The following is a 17,938-nucleotide window of genomic DNA, read 5'->3' as shown; positions in this document are numbered from 1 at the left end:
GCAGTGGCTTTGCCCTTAATTTGCCTCACTTCTGGAAATAGTCACTCTGTTTTTTTCTAGAAGACCAGAGCAGCTGGGCTGAAAACATTACATGATGACTTAGATCATTTTTCCAGATTGGCTATTTTAATTCTTGAATTTGAAATTCACTTCGAATTCACCTAAAATTCTTATTCTAGTGAGTTTCAAATTGTTTATTAGGGCATAATAAATACAAAAATGATAGATATAGCCTAGCCTTTAATGTTGGATAAAACATGGGGAGGCCTTATACTTTGAGAATGTTTTATTTAATAGTTATTCTAAGTCGCTTGTGGCTTAATTCATACACCGCATTCTGTGTGAGTCATGGAAGCTGTAGTCCACCACAGATGAAGTACGACAGATTGGTTTTTTTAACTAATAATTTTGATTTATCTAGAAATGACTGTCTATATTAGGCTTCCCCAAACTCCGGCCCTCCAGATGTTGCTGAACTACAACTCCCATGATTCTATGAATGAAATAGATAGGCTGAGAATCATGGGAGTTGTAGTTCAGCAACATCTAGAGGGCCTCAGTTTGGGGAAGCCTGATCTAGATAAATGATGGAATTCCCCAAAGTAACATCAAACCTGGAAAGTATGATAAGGGGCGGGTGGGAGAGAATGGCTAGTGGCGCCGGGCTAATTAATTAAATTTTACTGTGTTCATGGTGTGGCATCATCTTTAACAGTAACACCAGGAGAGTTTTTGTACGAATAAGGGCATGTTAGGTTTAGGGACTGCTGACATTCTTACTGTAGAATTTTGTCCAAATTTATACAAAACTGACTGCTGAAAGCAATATGTCAAGTGTAGGACTGAGCTAGAGGCATGTGGGGGTCCCATGGTTTGACACAAAATCTTGTGATGTGCCATGTGCATGCTAGCTCCACAGCCACTGCAGAGATCTGTAGTAGTTATGGTGTTTAGAGTGCCCTTTAACTATAAGCCCCCAAACCTAATTCCCCTTAGTCCTAAAAACCTATATTCCCCCTACCCTTAAAAAAGTCCTCACCTACCAACCTACTTAAAGGGGTACACTACTGTCACTACAGCACACGATACAGTCCTCATTATCACTAGTGCTCTAATGACGCTGCTATACTATCAATGTTGACATGCTGATTGACAGAATCAAAGTGAAATGCTCTCTGCTTTGCAGGCTGTTATATGACAAAATGTGAAATGTATTTACTGGGCTCATGTAGTACAAAGGAAGGGTGGTTGTAGAGTATGTCTGCTACATGATTGTGGTAAAATCATTACTCCACAGCTAGGTGCATTTATCATGTGTCACTCTTTAAAAGGGAAATCAAGTCACTTAAAAAAATCAGACTAGAAAGCCCATCATCCTCAGCCAGCAAATGCAATTATATCACTGCAAGTTGTATTTCCCATTTGAGTGTTGAAAACCCTTATTCTATTAAAAAAAAAAACCAAGACATAGGAGCAGGAGCAGTTCACCACTACGTTATTTATCCATATGGAGTCGTTTTATTCTTGTCTTGTTCACGTACTACATTTTTTTAATATGAGATGTCTGTGTTTATTCTTAAACGTCTAATGATCATCGCATGTCAGTTATAAATATTCTTATACTCTCAGAGATGCCAAGTTAGATCTGGGCAGGTCCCCTAGTGTCAATAACCAGAAACTGCATCAAATAATGTGGGTCTCACTGCAAGTATTTCAGATTGATGTTTCTATGGAACAAGGGGATCATTTACTAAACACTGGATTGTACTAGGTTGGAAACCAAATTGCAAAATGTATGCCAAACTAGCTGATTTGGAAAAATTCTCCAACTTGACTATAGTCACAACTCAATTGTGCAATCCAGATTTAATTTGAATTAATGAAGTCATAATTATGTAGGCAAATAGTGCAGTTTTGGACCCAGCAGTTCTCCCCTTGTGTTAAACATTCCTCAAAGTTCCACTCACTTATTTCACAGGACAAATTTCAAACCCTGTTCTATCGAAGGTCACTGTAATGCCCCGTAGTGGGTAAGCCTGGGACATCGTCGTCTTTTTTTTTTAATTTTGAGATTGACCTGGCAAGTGTGGATAACGAAATAAAAAAAATAATTAAAATAGGAAAATGGTTTATATGCCAACAAATAATTATGAGCTGTTTCATTTTTGGTTTTAGTACACATAGGTTTTCTGCCTATTTTCAGTATGAATCGTCTCACTACATTATTATTGTTGACATATTTACTTCCTTTTTACCGTCATAACTCAAGAAAAGTAGTATTGAAGAAAAAAAAATGGGTGATTTCCCTAGTGAAGTAACGACAATGGCGAACAGACACGCAGCCCACACTCCTACACTGCTCGCCGGTGACATTGGAAGATCTGGCCTTGTCCCAGGTGTCTGACATATAACACCGGAATTTGATTTTATGCTGCGTTTTGATGTGTAGTGCCTGTTGGTGGTTAGCCACAAGACACTTACTCTGTGCAAAGAACAGCTTGGCATGCCTTCAAACACTCGGGGCAAAAGCAGACATCTCTTCACTACGTGTTTTGCTTTGAGCCTATAATCCCATTCCACAAAACAGGTGCAAAAGCTGATCCCACTCCAGAGTAGCTTCAGCGAAAGGAAAACAAACAGGACCCACAAATACAGTACAGCTGCTGCCTCCCAATCTGTCCCTACCAGAGGACACTCTACGGACTTCATGATACCCCAAAGCAGCGAAGAGCCACCGAAAACATGCAGAACATTCGGCCTTTAATGCTACTTATTTGGCTGCTACACCAGAGCCGGTGCCGCTTTATTTTAGAACTGGGGGTTTCGTAAGATATAAATAAATGGATTAAAGTTTGTTTTGGTTGTTATACAGCCTGTTAAAATGGGGAATTCCGAATATATGTGGTCATATTTTCAACTATTGTATTTTTTCTCTTTTTTTGGAGAATTGTCTGGAATTGTCACCGTGACAGTCAATTACTTGGAGTGGTTGATGGAATACTTGTTTCACTTACAGACACACTTGCACTTGTGTTATACAAATAAACAACACAAGAAGAGCTATCTTGACGTACAAGTGGAAATGCTGGGCAAAGAAAACACATGGTGCTTTAGTCTGAAGAAGTCTATATCTCTGTGTCTCTTTCTTCTTTTCTCCCCCCTCAACTCTCCCTCCCCTTCTCACTTTCTCTCCCCCTCCCTGTTTGTAGATGCCAAATTATCTTTTGCACTCACGTCTCACTCTTTTGCCTCTAGCTCTCGCTTTTTTTTTTCGATCTCTTTATCCCTCGTCTTTTACGGATTCAATGCGATGAAACAAACGTCACTTTAATGAAGAACTTCACAGTTCATTATTTTAACTCTACATTATGATACAGAGTGTTCCATGTCTCTTCGACTATTAAAAATGAAATGCAGCTTCTGTAGTTACTCAACTTGGCCAAAGTAGTAAATGAAGCAGGTCAGCTAAGCCCACCCCAAAAAACATGCCTTTTACATTTACAGCAAATTAAGAAATGTAAGCATCTAAGTAACAAACTCGAAAGCACAGTATAGTGGCGATGTTACCAATAGTCTCTGGGCACTGTTCCCTGGTTCTTTGATCAACTGTTTTGGGGTATGTTAACCCAGCAGTCACAGACAATCCCTGACATCCAGGCTGAATGAAATTGACATTAATAATGTAGAAATGTTTATTTTTCGTTATCTATGTGTTGGAGGACAAAGTAGTCTCTGGGTACTGACGAGATTTACCCTTTTTGATAAAAACTATACAAGACAGTTTGATGAAGAATTAAAGGACAGAGCCCAGAGACATAACCATTAGACAGAGTTATTGTGGTTATGTTGATTAAACACACACAGAGCCCTGCTTATCCTAAAATACAATACAGCCATCTGGGAAAGCCTGGAAAGCTGGTGTGAAAAGTCAAAGTCGGTCTGATATTGGCTTCATATAATTCACAGCACCTAAGCAGGTCATAGTTCATGGTCTGACACATCAAAGACTAAATATCACCAAATATCTTGTATTTCCAATTGTTTACTCTCAGAGAGTTCATACATGACCCGTAGCTTCATTTTCTTACTGCTACTTGTGTATTCTGGAATTTCTTCTGTACTTGACATACATGAGGACATATGTGCACCGTCTTCTAAAATGGACAGTGGTAGATTAGGCAGTGAAGGATTGCATTGTTTTGGCACTTGTACATTTTCAATATTGTTGGTACTGCTTAGGGCACTTGACAATGTTAGGAGTCTTTTGTAAAGCCATTACAGGGAACACAGAGCTTTAGTTACTCACTGTACCCCTCTGATGTGAGTTAAATGTAGGGTTCATAGGTATTTTGCGTATGCATGAGAATACAACATTGAAGTCTATGGAGAATCCCCCAAGTCCAATGAAGCCTCCTTAGATAACATCTTGCAATAAATGAGATGATGCCTGAATTCCACAGCGGTCACTCGTGACAGCTGCTGGAATTGGACGAAAGTTGATGGCGAAGCTCTGCCTCTTGTCAACCATAAACTTTACCATAAGACAAAGTTGTCCCTGCTTTGTCTTATGGCATCTTTGGAATTTCAATGAAATGCCAACTCAGTCGGCATCACTATTCCATAAAGATTATATCTTAATGAGATACTGATAAGTGACAGAGCTACCTTAACATGTCTGTACTTTTAATACACAGTCTTAGTCTCATCCAGAGAGAGTCTGTGGTCATTACTGTCCTCCAATTTAGACTGATTGGGGCTTATAGGCATTGCAGTTAGACAGCAGCTGGACTTCCCTACTTTGAAGAGCAATGAGAGAATTTGGCACCCTGTGTGTAAATTTGCAATTGATATTTTCCATATGCCACATGTCATGAAGGTTAATTGGAATTAATAGAGCGAATATCTGCGCCGCAGATGACTTCATGCCAACGTGTAATGGGGATTTATATACATTGTTGTGTTTTATCCTCTTGATTCCTCCTGCTTCCTTGCTGTCGCTTATCAGTAGCACGTAAAGCTATTCCGGTGCAAAAATACTTTATGTTATTGTTTTGGCTGATCACATTTAATGCCAGCTGCTTTAGATCAGATGAATTGCCTCCTTTCTCCCAGGGACTTTTTTTTATTTTTGGTTTTCGGAACCCAGAGCAATATATTCTGTAGCAGGATATCTTCATGTGCGTGGCATTTGGAAGCATGTCTTTCCATCTGTGTTTCCTTGTAAGGATTTGTGTTCCACTTCAGTACTTGGTAACCACACAAGACAAAACGTAGTTTTGTGCAATTACTCCTCCAAACCCTAGATTCGGACAACGCCAATGTAATAGCTGGTCCACAGCTGCCCCCTAGTGTCCCTTTTGGGAATTAGGCCCACAAATTCTTGCATTCTGCTGTACAATAAAAATAGGAGGAAGGACTCTTAGGGCTGGAAAATGATCATTTTTGCTTTTAATGGGGAATTTTCACATGCAGTTCTTGAACTCTGTAGTTGTTTAGGCTGGCAAAGAATCATGGGAGATGAAGTTCTACATTATTTTTGGTAACGGCTCATGCTCTAATTTTTCCAGTTTGCAAAAAAAAAAAGTGTTGCGATACAAGTATCCCACTGTCCTTGGGTGATTCACACAACACACATGTTTGCTGCTCATTATTATCCACGTGTGACATTTGTCATGTTTGTGGCAGCAATGAACACGGCTCACACTTTCTGTAGACACCATTTCATCTCTACGTACCGAAATTGTTTAAATTCCCTAAATATGGAATTAAACATCAAGAAAATGGCTGATTTCTTGTGACATGTATACTAAAACAATATCGAAATAGCTACTTGTTTAATCTTTTATGCCCAGTTGATACAGGTAACCAACCTTCTAGGTGACATATTTGGTTTAATATGAAACCAGGACGTTTGTACTCACCTGAACATGTATGTATTATAAGGGTGCTGCTGGGGCCAATAATATAACATACAGAATCCAGCGCACTCACTCAATAAATGCCAACTTCAAAGCTAACAAGATTGAATTTTCTTTTTTTTTCTTTTTTTTTTTTCATTCCAAAGGTTTTTATTAAGCGTGCATGGACATTTTACAACCATGTTTAACCCTTTCACGACCGCGGACGGTTCAGGACCGTCAGCGGTAAAACGTGCGTTTGGACCGCTGACGGTCCTGAACCGTCATAGCGGAAAACGGGCTGCAGGAAGCGATCAAAGATCGCTCTTGCCCGTACTATGATGTAACTATCTGCCAGACATCCCAGGCAGATAGTAACATCCAATTACGGTGTGTGAGCGATCCGCGATCGCTCACAATTGGCTGCTGTCAAAGTGGGTGTTACAAACACTCACTTTGACAGTGATCTCTGCCCCTCTCTCCTCTGTAGCGTTTTGTGAGGAGAGAGAGACAGAGATCGTGATAGTTTGTTGCAGCAGAGTGTTCCAGAGAGTTGTAAAAAGTATCAGCAGTGAATTCAAAATCCATTTTAACCCCTTCCCTGCCAGATCTGTTTCAGCAGTGCATTTGTACTGTCTGTCTTTTTTTTTTTTGCCCTTAAAGGGTTAAATTTGTTTTAAAAATATTTGTCTTAGTCTGTCTTAGTCTGTCTTAGTCTGTTTTAGTCTGTCTTAGTCTGTCGTAGTCTGTCGTAGTCTGTCGTAGTCTGTCGTAGTCTGTCGTAGTCTGTCGTAGTCTGTCGTAGTCTGTCGTAGTCTGTCGTAGTCTGTCGTAGTCAGTCAGTTTCCTTCCCCCAAATCTCCATTAGATTTTTGTGACAGGAGTTAGTTTAGGGATTGCTGTTTAGTCTGTTTTAGTAAAAAAAAAAAAAAAAAAAAGTATAAAAAAAAATTTGTGTGTTTGTAATTTGTTTTAGTCGTGTGTAAAACATGCAGCGTATGTATAACTTGCAGGAGGCATATGCCTTCTTGGCGTCAGACTCTGACGCCACTGACACTGCGTCAGATTTTGACCCAGGTCAGTTTTCTGACATGTCTAGTCAAGACGACATGTCATCTGTGTGTGAGCCGGCTGAAGAAAGAAGCTGTGCTTCCTCTGCTATGCCAAATGTGGAGGAGGACTGGGTACCTCCACAGTTAGCCGAGCCCAACGTCCCCCCTTTTAGTGCCAACGCAGGCATTAATGTTAATGTGGATGGCTTCTCCCCAATGCAGTATGTAGAACTATTTTTAGGGGATACCATCTGGGAGGAGATTGCTTCCCAGACTAACTTGTATGCTACCCAATTTATTGACAACAATCCAGGTAGCTATACAGCCAGGGAGCATGACTGGCATCCCACAGATGTCCCAGAGCTTAAAAAATTCTGGGCTCTCACATCGCTCATGGGGATTATAAAAAAGCCATCGATTCGCTCATACTGGAGCACCAACCCAATAATGTCGAGTCCAGTATTCTCCCAAACCATGCCTAGAGCCAGATACGAGTTACTGCTGAGATTTTTACATTTCAGTGACAATACCCTCTGTCACCCTAGAGATCACCCCCAATACGATAGGCTTTATAAAATACGCCCACTGCTAGACCATTTTCAGGACAAATTTTCGGATGTTTATACCCCCCAACAAAATTTATCCATAGATGAATCTCTAATGAAATACAAAGGGAGATTAGGGTTCAGACAATACATCCCCTCAAAGCGCTCTAGGTATGGCATTAAACTGTACAAACTGTGTGAGAGCGAAAGCGGATACACATTTGCCTTTCGTGTATATGAGGGGAAAGATGGTCAACTGGACCCTCCTGACTGTCCTGACTCCCTGGGGACAAGTGGGAAACTTGTATGGGACCTACTAAACCCCTTGTTTAATAAAGGTTACCACCTTTATGTGGATAATTTTTATAGTAGTGTCCGTCTATTTAAAACCCTTTATGCTTTACAGACACTGGCCTGCGGCACTGCCAGAAAAAATTCCAAAGATTTTCCACGATCTCTCATAGATGCAAAATTAAAAAAAGGCGAATGTAAAGCACTTCGGAAAGCTGAGGTGCTTGCACTAAAATTTAGGGACAAGAAGGATGTCCAAATGCTCACCACCATCCATGATGAACGCATGTCCGACGTCTCTGTCCGGGGCAAAGTAGAGTCCAAACCGGTTTGCATCAGGGCGTATAATAAGTACATGGGTGGTGTTGATTTGGCTGATCAGCTTATGCAGCCGTATCTTATTTTACGAAAAACCAAAGCATGGTATAAAAAGGTGGCTATATATCTGATGCAAATAGCAACCCACAACTCATTTTTACTTTTTAAAAAAAATAATCCAGGGAAAATCACCTTTCTCCAATTTCAATTGAAAATAATTTCTTTAACAATTTATGGAGATGGACAAGTTCCAACAACGGTGCAAGCTGAGTCCAGACATTTTATTTTTAAGTTACCGCCAACTGCTAGAAAAAAAAACCCCCAGAAACGTTGCCGGGTCTGTTTTAAAAACGGGAAAAGGACAGACACCCCTTTTCACTGTCCTGATTGTCCTTCGAAACCAGGACTCTGTGTAGGAACATGTTTCAAGCAGTACCACACAGAACAGTTGTAAGAAGTGTTCCTGAATTTTTATTTTATTTTCTGTTTCTTTGGAAAGCAGCCATTTTTTTGTTAGTCAGTTTCCTTCCCCCAAATCTCCATTTAGATTCTATTTGCAGGAGTCAGTTTAAAGATTGCTGCTAAATGTACATTTGCTACCTGCACATTTGGCCTAACAAGTTTTCTGGCAGTAACACATAACCAGCTGTCCAAAACCAGATGACGTGTGCATAAAAACCAGAATAAAGAAAATACCACTACACTTTCTTTGGGGGGCAAAATGGTTGGGGGAAAGAAGTCAAAACACCCCATCCTCTATAACATTTGATGTCTACTTTATAAAAATATATACTATACATATTGGCATGATGGTAACATTAACTGGGGGGTACAAAAATATGTCAAACTGAAGATAGACCAAGCATACCTATATATCAAGTTGAAAAACTGACATGTACAAGTTCTGATTGTTGCCTTTTGGCCCCCAAACAACCCGGCAACCATATACATGGGGGGTATCACTGTACTCAAGAGATATTGCTGAACATATTGGGCAGTGTTTGGCAGTGACACGTAACAGGATCTGTTAATTCATGCCTAAAGTACAATGTGTGTGACAAAGAAACAAAAAAAGATTACTATCCAAAAGTTTGACAAAGGCTGGTGGTAGAATTCAGTGCATGAAAAGTGTTAAAATACCACAATTTAAAATGCCCTGGGTTGTCTACTTTTCAAAAATATATGGTTTGATGGGGGTAAAATACATTGGCTCAAATGGGACATGGGCGCAGGTTGATTACATGTCAAAATTCCAAGTTGGGAAACTGATAAGCGCACCTGCCAAACGTGGCCTTTTAGCCCCCAAAGAACCCGACAAGCCTATGCATGGGTGGTATCACTGTATTCAGGAGATCTTGCTGAACACATATTGGGGTGTTGTTTGGCAGTGACACATAACAGGATCTGATAATTCAGGACTAAAGTACAAGGTGTGTGAAAAAAACTGAAAAAAATGTACTAACTCAATGTTTGACAAAGCCTGGTGGTAGAATTAGTGCATGGAAAGTGTAAAAATTCCACCATGTGAAATACCCTAGGGTGTCTACTTTTCAAAAATATATGGTTTGATGGGGGTAAAATACATTGGCCGGCTTCAAAAATGTCCCAAATAGGACATGCATGCAGGTTGACTACATGTCAAAATTCCGAGCTGGGAAACTGATATGCGCACCTGCAAAATGTGGCCTTTTAGCCCCCAAACAACCCAAAACACCTATACATGGGGGGTATCCCTGTACTCGGGAGATGTTACTGAACACATGTTGGGGTGTTGTTTGGCAGTGACACATAACAGGATCTGTTAATTCATGCCTAAAGTACAATGTGTGTGAAAAAAACAGAAAAAAAATTACTAACTCAATGTTTGACAAAGCCTGGTGGTAGAATTAGTGCATGGAAAGTGTAAAAATTCCACCATGTGAAATACCCTAGGGTGTCTACTTTTCAAAAATATATGGTTTGATGGGGGTAAAATACATTGGCCGGCTTCAAAAATGTCCCAAATAGGACATGCATGCAGGTTGACTACATGTCAAAATTCCGAGCTGGGAAACTGATATGCGCACCTGCAAAATGTGGCCTTTTAGCCCCCAAACAACCTAAAACACCTATACATGGGGGGTATCCCTGTACTCGGGAGATGTTACTGAACACATGTTGGGGTGTTGTTTGGCAGTGACACATAACAGGATCTGTTAATTCATGCCTAAAGTACAATGTGTGTGAAAAAAACAGAAAAAAAATTACTAACTCAATGTTTGACAAAGCCTGGTGGTAGAATTAGTGCATGGAAAGTGTAAAAATTCCACCATGTGAAATACCCTAGGGTGTCTACTTTTCAAAAATATATGGTTTGATGGGGGTAAAATACATTGGCCGGCTTCAAAAATGTCCCAAATAGGACATGCATGCAGGTTGACTACATGTCAAAATTCCGAGCTGGGAAACTGATATGCGCACCTGCAAAATGTGGCCTTTTAGCCCCCAAACAACCCAAAACACCTATACATGGGGGGTATCCCTGTACTCGGGAGATGTTACTGAACACATGTTGGGGTGTTGTTTGGCAGTGACACATAACAGGATCTGTTAATTCATGCCTAAAGTACAATGTGTGTGAAAAAAACAGAAAAAAAATTACTAACTCAATGTTTGACAAAGCCTGGTGGTAGAATTAGTGCATGGAAAGTGTAAAAATTCCACCATGTGAAATACCCTAGGGTGTCTACTTTTCAAAAATATATGGTTTGATGGGGGTAAAATACATTGGCCGGCTTCAAAAATGTCCCAAATAGGACATGCATGCAGGTTGACTACATGTCAAAATTCCGAGCTGGGAAACTGATATGCGCACCTGCAAAATGTGGCCTTTTAGCCCCCAAACAACCCAAAACACCTATACATGGGGGGTATCCCTGTACTCGGGAGATGTTACTGAACACATATTGGGGTGTTGTTTGGCAGTGACACATAACAGGATCTGTTAATTCATGCCTAAAGTACAATGTGTGTGAAAAAAACAGAAAAAAAATTACTAACTCAATGTTTGACAAAGCCTGGTGGTAGAATTAGTGCATGGAAAGTGTAAAAATTCCACCATGTGAAATACCCTAGGGTGTCTACTTTTCAAAAATATATGGTTTGATGGGGGTAAAATACATTGGCCAGCTTCAAAAATGTCCCAAATAGGACATGCATGCAGGTTGACTACATGTCAAAATTCCGAGCTGGGAAACTGATATGCGCACCTGCAAAATGTGGCCTTTTAGCCCCCAAACAACCCAAAACACCTATACATGGGGGGTATCCCTGTACTCGGGAGATGTTACTGAACACATATTGGGGTGTTGTTTGGTAGTGACACCTAACAAAATCTGTGAATTTATACCTGAATTGCAATTTATGTGAAAAAAATAAAAAAAATAAACTACCTATGCAAAGTTTGACAAAGGTTTATGGTAAAATGGCTGCATAGAAAGTATCAAAATATTCTTAGATGAATACCCTGGGTTATCTAGTTTAAGAAAAATATATACATGTGGGGTGTTTTTTGGAGATTTATGACATAACAGTGGTACAATGTCACTATTGATACATTTGAAAAATGTAAATTTTGAAACCGCAATTTCCTACTTGTACTTATAGCCCTATAACTTGCAAATAAAAGCAAAAAAACACGTAAACATTGGGTGTTTTTAAACTAAGGACAAAATGTTTAATCTATTTAGCAGTTTGTTTCATTCGATTTTGTAGATCAGTAAAATATTTTTTAAGTAGAAGTCAAAAAACACGTTTTTTTGGGTTTTTTTCACCATATTTTACTATTTTTTTTAAAGTAAATGATATGAAATGATACAAATAATGGTATGTAAAGAAAGCCCTTCTTGTCCTGAAAAAAACAATATATAACTTGTATGGGAACAGTAAATGAGAGAGCGGAAAATTACAGCTAAACACAAACACCACAAAAGTGTTAAAATAGCTCTGGTCCTTAACGTACAAACATCGCAAAAACAGTCCGGTCCTGAAGGGGTTAAATACATTTTAACTCGTAGTGCCACGACAGCAACAACAGGCCTGGTAATACAAACAGTTGATTCTGTACATGGATTCTGCACATTTTAAAGTATTTAGTGAACAGGTTAAACAAACATATCTAGGTCAGATTGCTAATAAGAGATGGGTGTCTATTGTAGGTTGACATGTGAAGATTAGACATACAGTTAATGATCAAGTTTTTATGTTGTGAGGCAAGCTGGGTTATACAGGCTAGGTTTAGCTTTTGCATGGGAGTGAGTAATAGGCAGCTGTTGCATTCTTTACTCAGTAAACATGTACAGGGTGCTTATTGAAATTTAGGAAGAGTGGACAATATTGCGGGAGCATATTGCATACTCGCTACAGCGTAGGGAGTCGTACATGTGAAGTGCCCAGTTAAGGTTGCGAGCGTGTATCATTATACATTGTATAATATTGAGTAAAAGGGGTGACACAAAGGACTAACTCGGTATGTTGGATTACAGCTGTATACATTGAGCCATTCATATGCGGGAGAGTGGGTACAGGGCTGAAGTAGCTCTTGTGATAGTTAATTTCTGTGAGCCATGAGCCAGATAGAGTAAAATAATAATAAAAAAAAAAAAAAGGGGAGGGGAGGGGGGTGCCCCCGAGCATAAGGGGGCCTGAGGGATAGGGCCCTACGTGAAGATCCCTAGCTGAGTCCTCTCACCAATTCCAGGGACCTTGGTCCATGCACGTGCGGCCGGGTTGTATGTGAGAATTTTTTTAAAAAAAAATATATAAAAAAAAAAAATAAAAAAAAATAATTAGAATAAATAAAAATGTGCCTCCCTCATGCCTCTATCCCCCGATAAGACTTAAAAGTAGAGTAGAGCCTCTACATGGCCATGTTCGGTGCAACAGTAACTAGCACCTGGGTGCGCCAACATATGCAGTGTCGCCCTAAGGTCATAAGAGCAATGTCGATGTAGGCAGTGAACCTAGTTCTTTAACATTCGCGAGGCTCAGGTAATATTTGCAGCATGTCTATGTGAGAGTTAAGTCTGATAAAATTTGTAATAATTTCCGTATGTTGGGAGGCAGTCGTTATGCGCATAGGGGCAGGAATTTAAAGTTAGCCCATGCAGAGGCTCTCTACTTCGGCGTAAGACCCCCGTTTAGCTGTTTAGCTTTGCGTGTGTGCGCTGGTGTATGGAGCTGCATTTGAGGCTGTGGTCGGGTGTCTGTCTGTGGAGCAAGCGGACAGTCTTGCACTCTGTCGTTTACTGCTAGCAGTCATCTGAATCTGTGGGCTGTTTGACCGGCCCTTAATTATGCGACTCGTTAATGTAGTATTATGCTAACAAGAAAAGCTTATGGTAGTAAATTAAAAACATGTTGTGAAGTCCTTGCTGCCTGGTCAGATCAAGCTATATTACCTTGCGTGTTTACGGCAAAAAAGAGCATATAAACAAGCACATTACATGCGTTATTACCGCCTAGTCTATTATAATTCTGACTTGTGGTATTAGAGAATGCTTATGATTTGAGGGCTACCAACAGTAGTGTATAAGCTTAACTGAACAACCTAGCGTATCCTAAATTCTTTAAGTACATGGATATATATGCTAACTAACTATATAGTAGATGCAAACGTAGAGAGGAAAAATGTAAAATGTGAACTGTAAACTGCAGGGTGGCCATGTTAGTCTGAAGGAAGTCTCTCATGGCGTTGCTACCACGCTGGCCCTGGGTCGCCAGGCCTCCTTCCATCCTCCCCATGCCGATCTCCGCTCACTGGTCGGGCCCCCCCGTGGCACCGTTGGCACTCAGGAGTACAAACTGTCCGCTGGACCCACACCACAAAGTCCACCGGTCGTCCGCTCCCTGCACCTCCCCAGCTCCACGTGAGTCCCTTGAAGTGTGCGTTCCAATGTCTCACCCGGTGCCGGCCACACATTTGGGGCCGGTGCCCATCCCCCACGACCACCGGTCCGTCGGGAGGACAGCGCAACCCTACCCCACAGGGCTCATGGCTTCAGGGACAGATCTCTCCGGGGACCCCACAAACCCAGAGGCTCGGGCGCCCACTTCTCCAGCGGTCAGTGACAGAGCACGGAGGATCCGTCCAGCGCTAGGCTTTACCAGGGCCCGTATGGGCCACCCATGTCAGACCCCTTTGGTGTTTCTCTGACTGGAGTGAGTCTTCGGGCGGGTTTAGTTCCGGTAGCCTGCGTCCGTTCAGGTGGTCGACTTGGACACCGCGCAGTTTGTGCCGCTTCCATGTGGCCGGGGGGTGAGCGGAGCCGGGCCGTCATCCGCAACGGTGTGGCCCCCATGTAGGCATTATAGCTGGTAAACCATCATCTCTGGGCTGCTGGTCAGTTATCTGTGCATCTTCAGAGGCTGCCATCGTCCAGGCTTATGATGGTGAGTAGGCCGCTGCGTTATTGTCGGTGTTCCCGGCCCAAGACTGGCCTCAGTTTGGTATCCCCGTGAAGCTTGGGTGTTTCTTGTTAATTATATGTCGATAATTTCTGCTTTGGGGTGGTCTGAGTGTGGATTTATTGGTTTTCTCGGGCTCAGGCCAGGAGCCATGGTGTTCTGCTGCCTTCCAGCTCGGCGGCCCGGCCCCGCCCCGAATTTTCTTTTTTTTAAACACCCCACTTAGGCCGAATTATTTGGAATTTAATTACAATTTGTTATCATACATTGCATGAGCCTACCACAACCACATCAATCATTCATATACATTAATCTAATCACTATATACAATCACGAGAAAAATAAATAAAAATATTTTCTCGAGTCTAGCATGATTTAAGACAACATTCTGATCATGGTATTATTTTTTAGATATGCAAATAACAATGTGTGTAGGGTATATTATTACGCCTTTAACCAATGCTGAACTAAATTGTAAACTATAAATCACAAAAATATCTCAGGTAGGTGTTTCCCTAAAAAATATTCTCAGAAAAAAAAAATATATATATTCTCAGACTCCATGGTACGGAGAGATAGATATGCAGTTAAGAGACCAACACGTGCATTATATTTTATAGAAGTATACAGGAAGGGAAGCAGCATACTGAACCTAAAGACATCCTACGTGGTCTTCCATTTCCTGTAATAGTTAGCGCTGAAAATATATGTCAAAGAGAAACCAACAGAAAACATTAAGATGAAACAGAGAATGAGGGGGCATAAGTCATAAGGGAAAAATAAACTTGGTCGAGGGGAGCGTTACCATGAGCAATCCTTCTTCATGCTCCTTTGTAGTAGAAGACCGGTGGCTGTGTCTAGAGTGGACAAGGTAAGTTTTAAGTCAGATCGCTGTGCATCTTGAAATGAGGTTTTATATATGTATATTTATTCAAATAGTAAGCATGGCCACAGTAACCCTGCAGATAAGCACATGCCTATGAGTTAAAAGACAACTGCCTTCCAATCACCATGTGTAGGGTGTAGGGTGAGTCTCTTCTTAAATACGTTTTAGGAACCAATAGTTTGGGAAATTATCTTTTTGGGGTTTGCAATTCTTAGTCACCAGATGTTTTTGAGCACTTGGCGTGACTTGAACCATATTTTTAAAGTTAGGGATGCAAAAGATTCCATGGATTTTTCCAGACAAGGAGAAGTAGTCTAAATTTCAAAAGGCTCAAAAGGCTCAAAAGTGTAGAACCACAAAAGTTGTACATGTTTTTGGAAACTGCTGTCTTGGACAAATTATACTTTTTCATATATAAAATAGAATGGCCCTGATCAATTCTTTGCATGTGGGTATTCATGGAGCCACTGAGTTAGCACTGATGTCATACTGTGATGTCATTTGAGAACACCACAGCTAAGCTCCAAATGTTTTGCACTGGGTATTAAACACGGTCATTGTACCAAGGCTAATGCTTCTTTTTTGTCTCTATCTGCTCACTGCATAAAATTATTTTTGGTTTTCCAAGTAGCTGAATAAAATTAAATATTGTAAGTTATCACCAGATTTCTGAATCCATCTCTCTCAATAGCGCCTGTTATCTCACATAGTAAAACTCAACTTATCATATTAAATATAATATTGCTCAAGACTATAAAGGCCAAAACAGACACGGCTAAGAAAAAAATGATTATTCTACAGTATAGTGAAATTAATGATCACTACTGTTAAAGGATCAGGATTTAGTATTGTATACGTCCGATCTGGTGTATAAATGACGTCAGGGTCAACTTTACAAACTATGGGCTTCTTCTAACCTATTTCTAACTATGGGCTTCTTCTAACCGGCTGTTCCCACTTCCTATAACCTCCGATCCAGTACTAGCACTTTACTTAGTCTACCCCAATACAAAAAGAAAGCAGCCCGATCCTCCTTCTCCTACAGAGCGCCACAATTGTGGAACGACCTCCCGCACAATTTAAAATCTTCCCTAAGCCTAAAGTCCTTTAAGAGATCCCTCTCTACATACCTCAAAACAGAATGCACCTGTCATTGTTGATTATATATTTCCTACCTGTTCTTTGTTACATTTTGTATATATTGTATATTAATATTGTTTTTGAATTTTATTGTGCACTAACTGTAACAATGCAATGACTTGTGGACCCAGGACATACTTGAAAACGAGAGAAATCTCAATGTATCTTTCCTGGTAAAATATTTTATAAATAAATAAATATTTTTATTCATTTTATCACATATCATAGTTACATAGCTGAAAAGAGACTTGCGTCCATCAAGTTCAGCCTTCCTCACATATGCTTTTGCTGTTGATCCAAAAGAAGGCAAAAAACCCAGTCTGAAGCGCTTCCAATTTTGCAACAAACTAGGAAAAAATTCCTTCTTGACCCCAAAATAGCAGTCAGATGTCTCCTTGGATCAAGCGGCTATTATCCCACTAATTAGAAATTGTATCCCTGTATGTTATGTTTTTGCAAGTATTTATCCAATTGCAATTTAAACATCTGTATAGACTCTGACAAAACCACCTCTTCCGGCAATGAATTCCATATCCTTATTGCTCTTACTGTAAAAAAACCTTTTCTTTGCCTTAGATGAAATCTCCTTTCTTCAAGCCTAAATGTGTGACCTCGTGTCCTATGTATAGCCCTGTTTATGAATAGATTTCCAGATAATGGTTTGTACTGGCCCCGAATATATTTGTATAATGTTATCATATCCCCTCTAAGGCGCCGTTTTTCCAAACTGAAGAGATTTAAATTTTTTAACCTTTCTTCATAACTAAAATGCTCCATTCCTTTTATCAATTTTGTAGCTCGTCTCTGCACTTTTTCTAGTGCCATGATATCTTTCTTTAGAACAGGTGCCCAAAATTGCACAGCATATTCAAGGTGTGGTCTTACCAGCAATTTATAAAGAGGCAAAATTATATTTTCATCTCGAGAATTTATGCCCCTATTTATACATGACAAAACCTTACTGGCCTTAGCAACGGCAGATTGACATTGCATATTGCTACCTAATTTGTTGTCTATAACAATTCCCAAATCCTTCTCGTGTGTGGTTATCCCTAGTTCACTACCATTTAGGGTGTAAATTGCTTGTGCATTCTTAACCCCGAAGTGCATAACTTTGCATTTTTCTACGTTAAATTTCATCTGCCATTTTAGTGCCCAGTCCCCCAATCTATCCAAATCCCTCTGCAGCAAGGCAATATCCTGCTCACATTTTATTACTTTACAAAGTTTTGTGTCATCTGCAAACACTGATATCTGCAATGCCCATTTCAAGATCATTTATAAATATGTTAAATAGAAGCGGTCCCAAAACAGAACCCTGAGGGACACCACTTACCACTTTTGTCCAGCTTGAAAATTTACCAT

At 40.2% G+C, this 17,938-nt stretch overlaps 1 protein-coding gene across 2 annotated transcripts in view; it reads left to right on the top strand.

Annotated features, from left to right (window-relative positions):
- Positions 1–17,938, top strand: part of FOXP3 (forkhead box P3) — a 63,039-nt gene that overhangs the window by 9,689 nt on the left and 35,412 nt on the right. Inside the window, exon 1 of one of the 2 annotated variants that reach the window (XM_063431353.1) lies at positions 15,345–15,418. The exons of the other annotated variant lie outside the window; for it this stretch is intronic. The gene's annotated coding sequence lies outside the window, so the exon portion shown is untranslated. Of the gene's footprint in view, positions 1–15,344; positions 15,419–17,938 lie in introns of those variants that run through there. 2 annotated transcript variants of the gene reach the window in all.

The sequence above is a fragment of the Pelobates fuscus genome, chromosome 9 (assembly GCF_036172605.1).
Source record: "Pelobates fuscus isolate aPelFus1 chromosome 9, aPelFus1.pri, whole genome shotgun sequence".
Taxonomy (NCBI): Eukaryota; Metazoa; Chordata; class Amphibia; order Anura; family Pelobatidae; genus Pelobates; species Pelobates fuscus.
The sequence above is the reverse complement of the archived record's forward strand: the minus strand, read 5'-3'. Positions and strand labels throughout refer to the sequence as shown.